The sequence below is a fragment of the Lygodium microphyllum genome, chromosome 18 (genome assembly GCF_053477565.2).
Source record: "Lygodium microphyllum isolate KBCC chromosome 18, Lygodium_microphyllum_v1.1.10, whole genome shotgun sequence".
Classification (NCBI taxonomy): domain Eukaryota; kingdom Viridiplantae; phylum Streptophyta; class Polypodiopsida; order Schizaeales; family Lygodiaceae; genus Lygodium; species Lygodium microphyllum.
Genome location: NC_141152.1, coordinates 56,023,313 through 56,031,703, shown reverse-complemented (window position 1 = coordinate 56,031,703; position 8,391 = coordinate 56,023,313).

Sequence of the window (8,391 nt, the reverse complement as noted above, 5' to 3'; positions counted from 1 at the left end):
AGAACACACAACAAATATGAGAATAATAGAGACTGCTTTAATTTCAAACAAGCTAATACAAAGATGGCTTTGTCCACCCATGCGCTTTCACTATGAAGCTTAGATGGAGATCTAGACATAGGCAAAGATCTTAGTGTAGTTAGAAGATTTCTGATTGAGTAAAATATAGCTTGATGATGGCTTTAGATAGATCTTTCTTTTATAACCCAGAAAGGTAGTCTGGTTGGCAAGTCTGATCATATTATGAACCTTCTCTAGTAGGCTAGGGAATATTCCATTTACCATGGGACTAAGGGCACTACCCTCAGATCCCAAATTAGGGATCATTGATAACTACCACACCTTGGAACTCGATGCATTATGCCTCTAGTTACTATTGACATAACTACTCTATCTAACCCAAAGGCTAGATCTACAAAGGTCACCTTTTTGCCATCCAATCATATAGACCTCATCTGACATACATGTCAGGATCCACCCAATGTCTGTGCTTGCACATGGCTTCTCCTCATAACGCGGCCTTACAACTTAGAGCACCATGGATCACTGATGGCATCTTATGAGGGTGGGCCTTGAGCATATCTAATAGATCAGATTGGGTCTTAGACTTGTGGGGCTCGAGTCGGCCAGGGGTGAGGCTTAGGTTGGTGAGGCTCATCAGCCTAGCTGGCAAGCTTATGGGGCTTGACGGGTTGGGGCTCTGTTGTCCAAGGGTAGGGCTAGGATGGTATGTGCTCTTCATAAGTGTTAATACAATTTAGAAAGATCTGTCTTGGGCTTGGGATCTTTTGCTACTAGTGCTCTCTATAAGCATGTGCCTCTCTCATGTCTATCAAGGGATCTCGACCTAGCTTGTCATCGGTGAAGAGGTGGGATAGTAAGAATTTCTCAAATGCAACAGTTTGAGATCTCCACTAGATTCAGAAGCTTGTCATACCGGTTATAAGTGGTGCAAGTTGTCAAAATCTCTAGGTATGATTGTCACCCTATGGACATGGGCTGTGAGACAATATGCACCTTCAAGAAATGGGATGAGAAAGTCTTTATTAATCTCTTAAAGTATGAGAATTTTTGAGACAGTCCATTGCATATCTATGGCCTACCAATCCCAAATTCCTTGGACCGAGGACATGCATAGTATTGTAGGCTACATTGGCCTCTCTATCCTATATAGCTTGCTAAGAACTGCACGGTGAGCTTGATATCTTCTGCACCTTTTATGGGAGGGACTCAAGAATGGACCTTAAAGAGTCAACATAGAGTCGAAGAGACTGTTGCATTACATTTATGGACTGATTCTTGGTGGTGACCCTTGATAGACAAGGACACTAGATGAGGGTCACCACCAAGCAATAAAGATTGCCCCTATACAAAGAGTTACCATAAGCTGCTTGGTGGTGGCCATAGAAGGCAAGGATATTGGACGGTCACCATCAAGTGATAGAGGCTACCCTTAGGCATATAAGAAATCATCTATATAATGTGTGTTGAAAGGATATTAAGAAATTTCCTTTCTTTACATGCCATAGGGCCTTAAAATGATCCCTTTTACTTTACCAAACTTTCAGAATTTTTTGAAATTCTAATTTAAAAATCCCATTTTTAAATATAATCCTATAAATTTATAAATGTAATACCCTTTCTTTTGAACTCAAGTGGTACCTCACATGTTCTATAAATATAAATATAATCGTGCAAAGAGTAGCCACAAGCTACTTGGTGGTAACCCTCGATGGCAAGGATATTGAATGAGGGTCATCATCGAGTGATAGAGACTACCTTTAGACAAAGGGTTGCCACCATGAACTGCTTGTTGGTGACCATCAAAGACAAACCAAAACATTGGATGAGGGTCACCATTGAGTGATAAAAGCTGCCCATGTGCATAAGGTTGCCACTATGAGTCATTGGTGGTGACTCTTGATGATAAGTACACTAGATGAGAGTCACCACCAAGTGATAGAGGTTTTCCCTAGGCAAAGGGCTACCACAAATAACTTGGTGGTGACCATAGAAGATGAGAATAATGAACAAGGGTCACCATCTAGTGATAGAGATTGCCTTTGGACAAAGAGCTACCACAAGCTGCTTAGTGGTGACCATAGAAGACAAGGAAACTAAATGAGGATCACCATGGAGTGATAGAGATTGCTCTTGCACAAAGGGTATCCACAAGCCACTTGGTGCTAACCCTCGATAATAAGAATAGTGGACAAGGGTCACAACTAAGCAATAGAGATTCCCTTGAGGCAAAGGGTTTTCATGAGTTGCTTGGTGGTAACGATCATAGATGAGAATACTAGACAAGGGTCACTATTGAGTGATAGAGGCTACCCCTAAGCAAAGGGTAGCCTCGAAGACAAGAACACAGAATATGTCGTGAATAGGTTACGATAAAGAAAAATAAGTCTTTACTAGTTAATAGATAATGATGGGATTGGTGCTATTATCACAAATTTGCTTCTTTTGAGGATGGACTCACAGTGTCAACAAGCCTAATGGAGGGCACAAAAGATTCAACACATAGCTGGCAAATGCACAACATTAATAGACTCGACAGGCCCAATGGAGGGCACAAGGCTCAATAGATGGCTAATTGGGTATGAGTTAGAATAAAGGACCAAGCAAATGAGAGAGTAAGTAAAAGAGGCAAATGTGTATAGAGTTCAGTTTAATGGAAGAGCTCACACATTAACCAGGTTAGGGTGCGGGAGTACTAAGTACTTTTGCATTAATGGGTTCAGGGTGACAATATCATATATCGATGACTTTTGCATTAATAGGATTTATTTCCAAATTATCAAAGTATTTTTTAAAGTGCTCCTCCCACAAGGTGTTGCAATTAAAGTATTTTTAATGATGTAAATAGCAATTTGTATTAAAAAGTATGAAAGATATTGTTGCTAGTGTACAAGGCCATTATATTATATATCATAAAGTTACTTAGACTTTGTACATATGGGGGAATCTGGGATGCATACAAGGGAATCCAAGGTGGCTATGGATGAATCAGGGATGGGAAATTTTGAGATACATATGGGGAAAGCCAAGATGCATATTAATTGGGGAGTCTAAGATGCATATGGAAAAATTTGAGATATTCAGGCTAAGGGGGCGCATATTAGCTACACTAGTACTAGCATCTTGGACCTATTGGATTTTAGGCTTGGCTTGAAGTTGAGGCAAGAGAAATAAGTATCTCATCATCCCATCTAGAGTTATAATTTTCACGATGTGTGGCAATTTTATCTTGCTAAAGCAGCCTACATAATGTTTCGAGTGTCCCCCTTTTACTATTGGTTGACAAGCTTGGTGTTGGAGTTTTGCATAACTGGTAGAGTTGGAGGGCATCCATGCAAGCAAGGGGAGGGGTATCCATTATTGAAAGTCCCAAATGTAAGGCGGGTTGGGAGTGAGGTCGAAGTAACTGAGGTATCAATATGTAGGGAAGGCTTGAGAAGGCTATCATGCAATAGACCTTTATGTAGAACCTTGGACCTAGACAACAATCTCTATCAAGCTGAGAGAAAGATCAATCCCTACTAGTAAATGATGAGCTTGAGAGATTACTAGGGAGAATAGGACAAAGGGATTAAGTCTCACAATGTCTACAAATCTAATATGTGTATGTGATGCAAGTGAAAATGGCACACATTATCTTCAACAAGACGTCATTCGGACAACTAAGTTTATGAAAATACCAAAGATGTCAAAAACAAGAAAAATAGTAGTCAAAATCACTTGGTCTTCACAAGGTAGGGCTACGAGCTTCAAGAATGCTTCCTAGAGCACTCGCTACCGCTATTGCCAATATGGCGATGTGATGGGAGTAAGAGAGCATGTGGATCGGCCATGTAGTGAGCAATAAAATGTAGTAAAAAGTATTGCATGTTGATAATCGCAAAGCCCCTCCCCCCAAGACACAAACAAAAAAGGAGAAAAACATAGAAAAGTGTCCCTTTCATTAATTCTAAATTCCAAAACCTAGGGACTAGCAATGTAGCTAAAAGAGATAATCACATTTAACTCCATGGAGGAACCAATGACAAGGTGTATTTTACCCTACCAAGGATCACTCAAAAAGGGTTTAGGTTTCAAATCTTTGATGCTCTGTCCTACTACACTCGTTCTCTCTTGATCTCCTTTGATTACACTAGCTCTATTGATCTCTCTTGTATCTACTCTCATCTATCTCATACTTCACCCTTGCACTCTCATCGTTGCAATAGAGGCATAGTAGATCAAGGATCTTTGACCTTATGATGGATATCAGCTCTTCATGTGAGGTTCCATCCAACAATGCATTAAGTGTGGGCTATTTCAAACTTCATGCTATTTTTAACCAAATTAAATAGGAACTTTATACATCTAGATGCTCATCAAAGGAACATGTAGTTTTCTCCCAGGGGATCCATCTTTAGAAAATCATCTATATAATGTGCATTCAAAGGATATTAAGGAATACCATTTCTTTACATGCCTTCCCTACATGCCTTAAAATGACCCTTTTACTTTACTAAACTTACAGATTTGTTTCAAATTGTAATTAAAAACCCCCTCTTGTAAATATAATCCTATAAATTTTACTAAATATAATATCCTTTCTTTTGAACTTATGTGGTATCTTACATGTTCTATAAATCCCCTCAATAACAACTTAGGATAGGACAATGCTCACAAAAAATTGGTCTTTAGTGTATTTTTTTGTAGGCAAGTTTTTCAAAAACTTGGTTTAAATTGAGGCTTGTCTTGATGAAAACTGCCTTTTTTGGCATTTGAGTTATAGAACTAGTTATTTTCTCCCCAAATTAGGCATCTTCCTTTTTTCCATTTGATAGACTTGTTCGTAACCTTGGTGTAGTGTAAATCCACAATGGCTCGCCTCCAAGTAAGAGGTGTTTCCACTAAGCAAAGAGTCATCATATCACTCTCTGATGACACTAGTGTGGGTTGAACATGGAGCTGCCACTACAAAGTTAAGAAATCCCCTCCAAGTTGTCGAGGGCCCCACATATCACTTGATGGCAAAACTCATGTGTGGTGAAGCTTGTAGAGAGAGCCCCTATTACTTGGTAATAAGCCTCGTGTGCTATAAAGCCCACATAGGTCACCACCAATTGCTTGGTGGTGATCCTTGTGTACGATGAAACCTGCACGGGTTATGACCAAGTGAGGGAGACTCCTCCCTCTTATGAAGAGAGTCGATATCACTTGGCAGCAAACCTCATGTGCTATGAACCCTGCACGTACTCACCAGTAAGTAAGAAAGCGCTCTTGCTAGTTGCAGGGAGAGTATATATCACTTGGTACTGACCCTCATGTGTTGTGAAGCCTGTATGAGTCACCACTAAGCAAGGGATATCCCTCCCTCCTGTGGAGAGAGCCCATATCTTTTGGTAGCAACCCTTGTGTGTTGTGAAGCCTGCACAGGTCACCAGCAAGCAAGCAAAGGTTGACCCACTTGTGGAGAGAGCCCGTATCACTTGATAGTGACCATTGTGTGTTGCGAAGCCTACATGGGTCACTCACTACTAAGGGAGGGAGGCACCTTCCTCTTGCCAAGAGACCCCGTACTTCTTGGTATTGAACCTCATATATATAGTCAAGCCCATAGTATCACCACAAAGCAAGAAGGTAGAGTCCTCCCACTTGTGGAGAGAGTCCATATCACTTAATAGTGACTCTTTTTGCTTATTTGTGTACCGTAAAGCACCCACATGGATTGTCACCAAGTGAGAGAGCCCCATAGAACCTATATCATTTTGCATTGATCCTTTTTTATTATTCTCTCCTTTATGAATAGGAAACAAGCTGAAGTATGAGCCGGATATTTGTCCATATTGTGCCAGCTCATGAGTTGTCTCGTATGTTTACTTTACCCTTTTTGATTGAGAATGTTTTGCATTCTTATACGAATGTGCTAAGTGTGCATATGGAGGAATACCAAAGAATCACTTCAAGTGGCACAATGAACATAGAGGCATATGAATATGTTTGTACTCATGACTTTGGGATCAACAAAGTCTCAAAGAGAAAATTAGCCAAGGCACTGGATAAATTACTTGGTAATGCACATAATGACACAGAGAACTGCTAATACACTCAAAGAAATGTTGTATTCCGCAATCCCCCTTTGCATTCCTTTGCTCTTTAACATCTTTTAAGGAATGAGAATGACTCAAATGGGGCTTCACAAGGATCGCGTAGTACTAAGAATAGAAGACAGCCTACCATTATGATTAGAGATGTTGAAGAGGTAGATGATATGATACCCTTTGAGGAGAAAGCAAAGGCTACTCTGCAAAGTTTTGATTGATCCCTAGTTTCCCTTGACAACCTAGAGGGTGTGCAATCGATTGATGCATGTGAGAAGGGAAGTCTATCTATCTCTCTGCCTGCCTACATCTACTATGTTGGATGTCCAAGACTATATGTTGTTGGCTGATATAATGGATTTACTTGACATCCATGAGGACTATAGTCTCCCTAACCTAGCATAGTTTAGTGAGGCTAACTCAAGCTAGGTGATGGATGAGATAGATTGGCATCTCTTGGTTGATTATGTAATCAAAGACACAAATTTTGTTGCAGGTGAGCAAATACTTGAAAGTATTGAAGTGAAGGCAAGGGCTTATGAGTGGTGGTGAATGTCTACTACTGAAGAAGAAAGAGTTGCAATAATTGAAAGGCTCAACCTAGCCAGCATGGAAAAGTGTGAGATGTTAGTAGTGCATGAGGATGGGAGTGTCACAATCTTGTTGCAGATGCCATATTAGGCAATGAAAATCAACCATTATTTAGTTGATGCTCTTCTTCTTCTTAGTCAATTATAGTCCCTGGATTTGTTTTCTAAGAATGCATCCTTACAAACATGTCCCAGTGTACAATGGCAACTTCCTTACCAATGTAGGGGGCTCAAGAACATCAATTGCCAGCAACTCCAAGTGAATAGGGCATAGGAAAGATGTGGCTCTTTCACAATACATTGGTGAATTGGATTATACAAAGGTAGATGGCATACATACATGTAACTACTATGTCCTATGATTTATTGTAGAGAAAGATTTCACTAAATTGAGTAAATGATGAACATTATATTTGTCGTTAAATATTATAATTGTTCACAATGAGTGCTCTCCCAATTATGTAAGGCTCCCCTTTTTGTGATGAAGGTGCTAACTAGGTTTTATGGAGGCCATCCCCTTCCAAAAAATGCAGAGAAAATAATTTTGGTTGAAAAGAGATTGCATTGCAGGTGTTTGGCATCAAGTATGGATGCCAATATTTAAGGGCTCCTTACTACATATCATATATTGTTTATGCCATTGCAGGGGGTCGAGAACATGTGCAATTATGAAATGCTGGCAAAGAGGATGAAACTATCCTCTTCAGGCCCGCATAGGGAGGAATAAAAGATTGTATTATCTACTCTTTGAGCCCCATTTTTTGCCTTACCTCTCCCTAGAGGCTAGAATTTGTAAAAACTTCTCATTTACACATGAAATATTATAAGCTTCTTGTCTCTTTTATTTCTTCATTTGTAATGTAATGGCTATGTCTAAGTTTTGGCACATCCTTTTTGCTTCTTTTGCTCTAATTATGTGTCTTTGTGTCAAATTACTCTATAAAACCACTGGAAAATTCTAGTAAGATGTTTGCTTTTTGTGCACCACCATCGTGTCTTGTATGCTTGAAGTACCTGGTTCCTTGCTTGATAATGAGACTTCTCCATTCCTTGGGTAGACTGAATTGACAAACTCTCATATTGTTGCACAAACTAGGGAATGCGACTCTAAATAATATGATGTTCATAAGAACTAAAAGATGAGGATAGTTAAGAGCTAAGCAGTAAGTTCAAGTTATAGAAACCAAATATGATGTTCCTTACTATATAGTGCATGAGATTATTTACTCCCCAAGGTGCCTTCATGGAGGTTTTGAATTTTTCAAGGGTATTCTTAAAGTCCAAAAGATCCTCCTTGGATCAACATATTTTATCACAATACATGAACACTATATCCAATGCCTACCAGACTTTAACCTTCTTGCTCTTTGCTCTTTTGTCATCTTTGTGGTCTTTGACCATGTTGTGTAGCGCTTTTTATTGGTTGTAATAAATGCGAGAAAAACCTATTGTGGAGTTCCTTTTTTTAGGCTTGACATGAAAGCCCAAAATTCTTATGGCCTTAACTTTACCTATTGAGGGTTTCTTAGGAACACTATCCCCGTTTTTGGATCTCTGAGGATCTACTTCGATTAGAATATGGCCCCTTGTGGAGACCAATGTCTAAAAGGACCTTCTTAATAGCCTTGATAGAAACATGCTTGGTCTTTTGGGGTTGTAATTTCCATGCAAATCCAATGTAGAGATACATACTTTTCTTTACTATT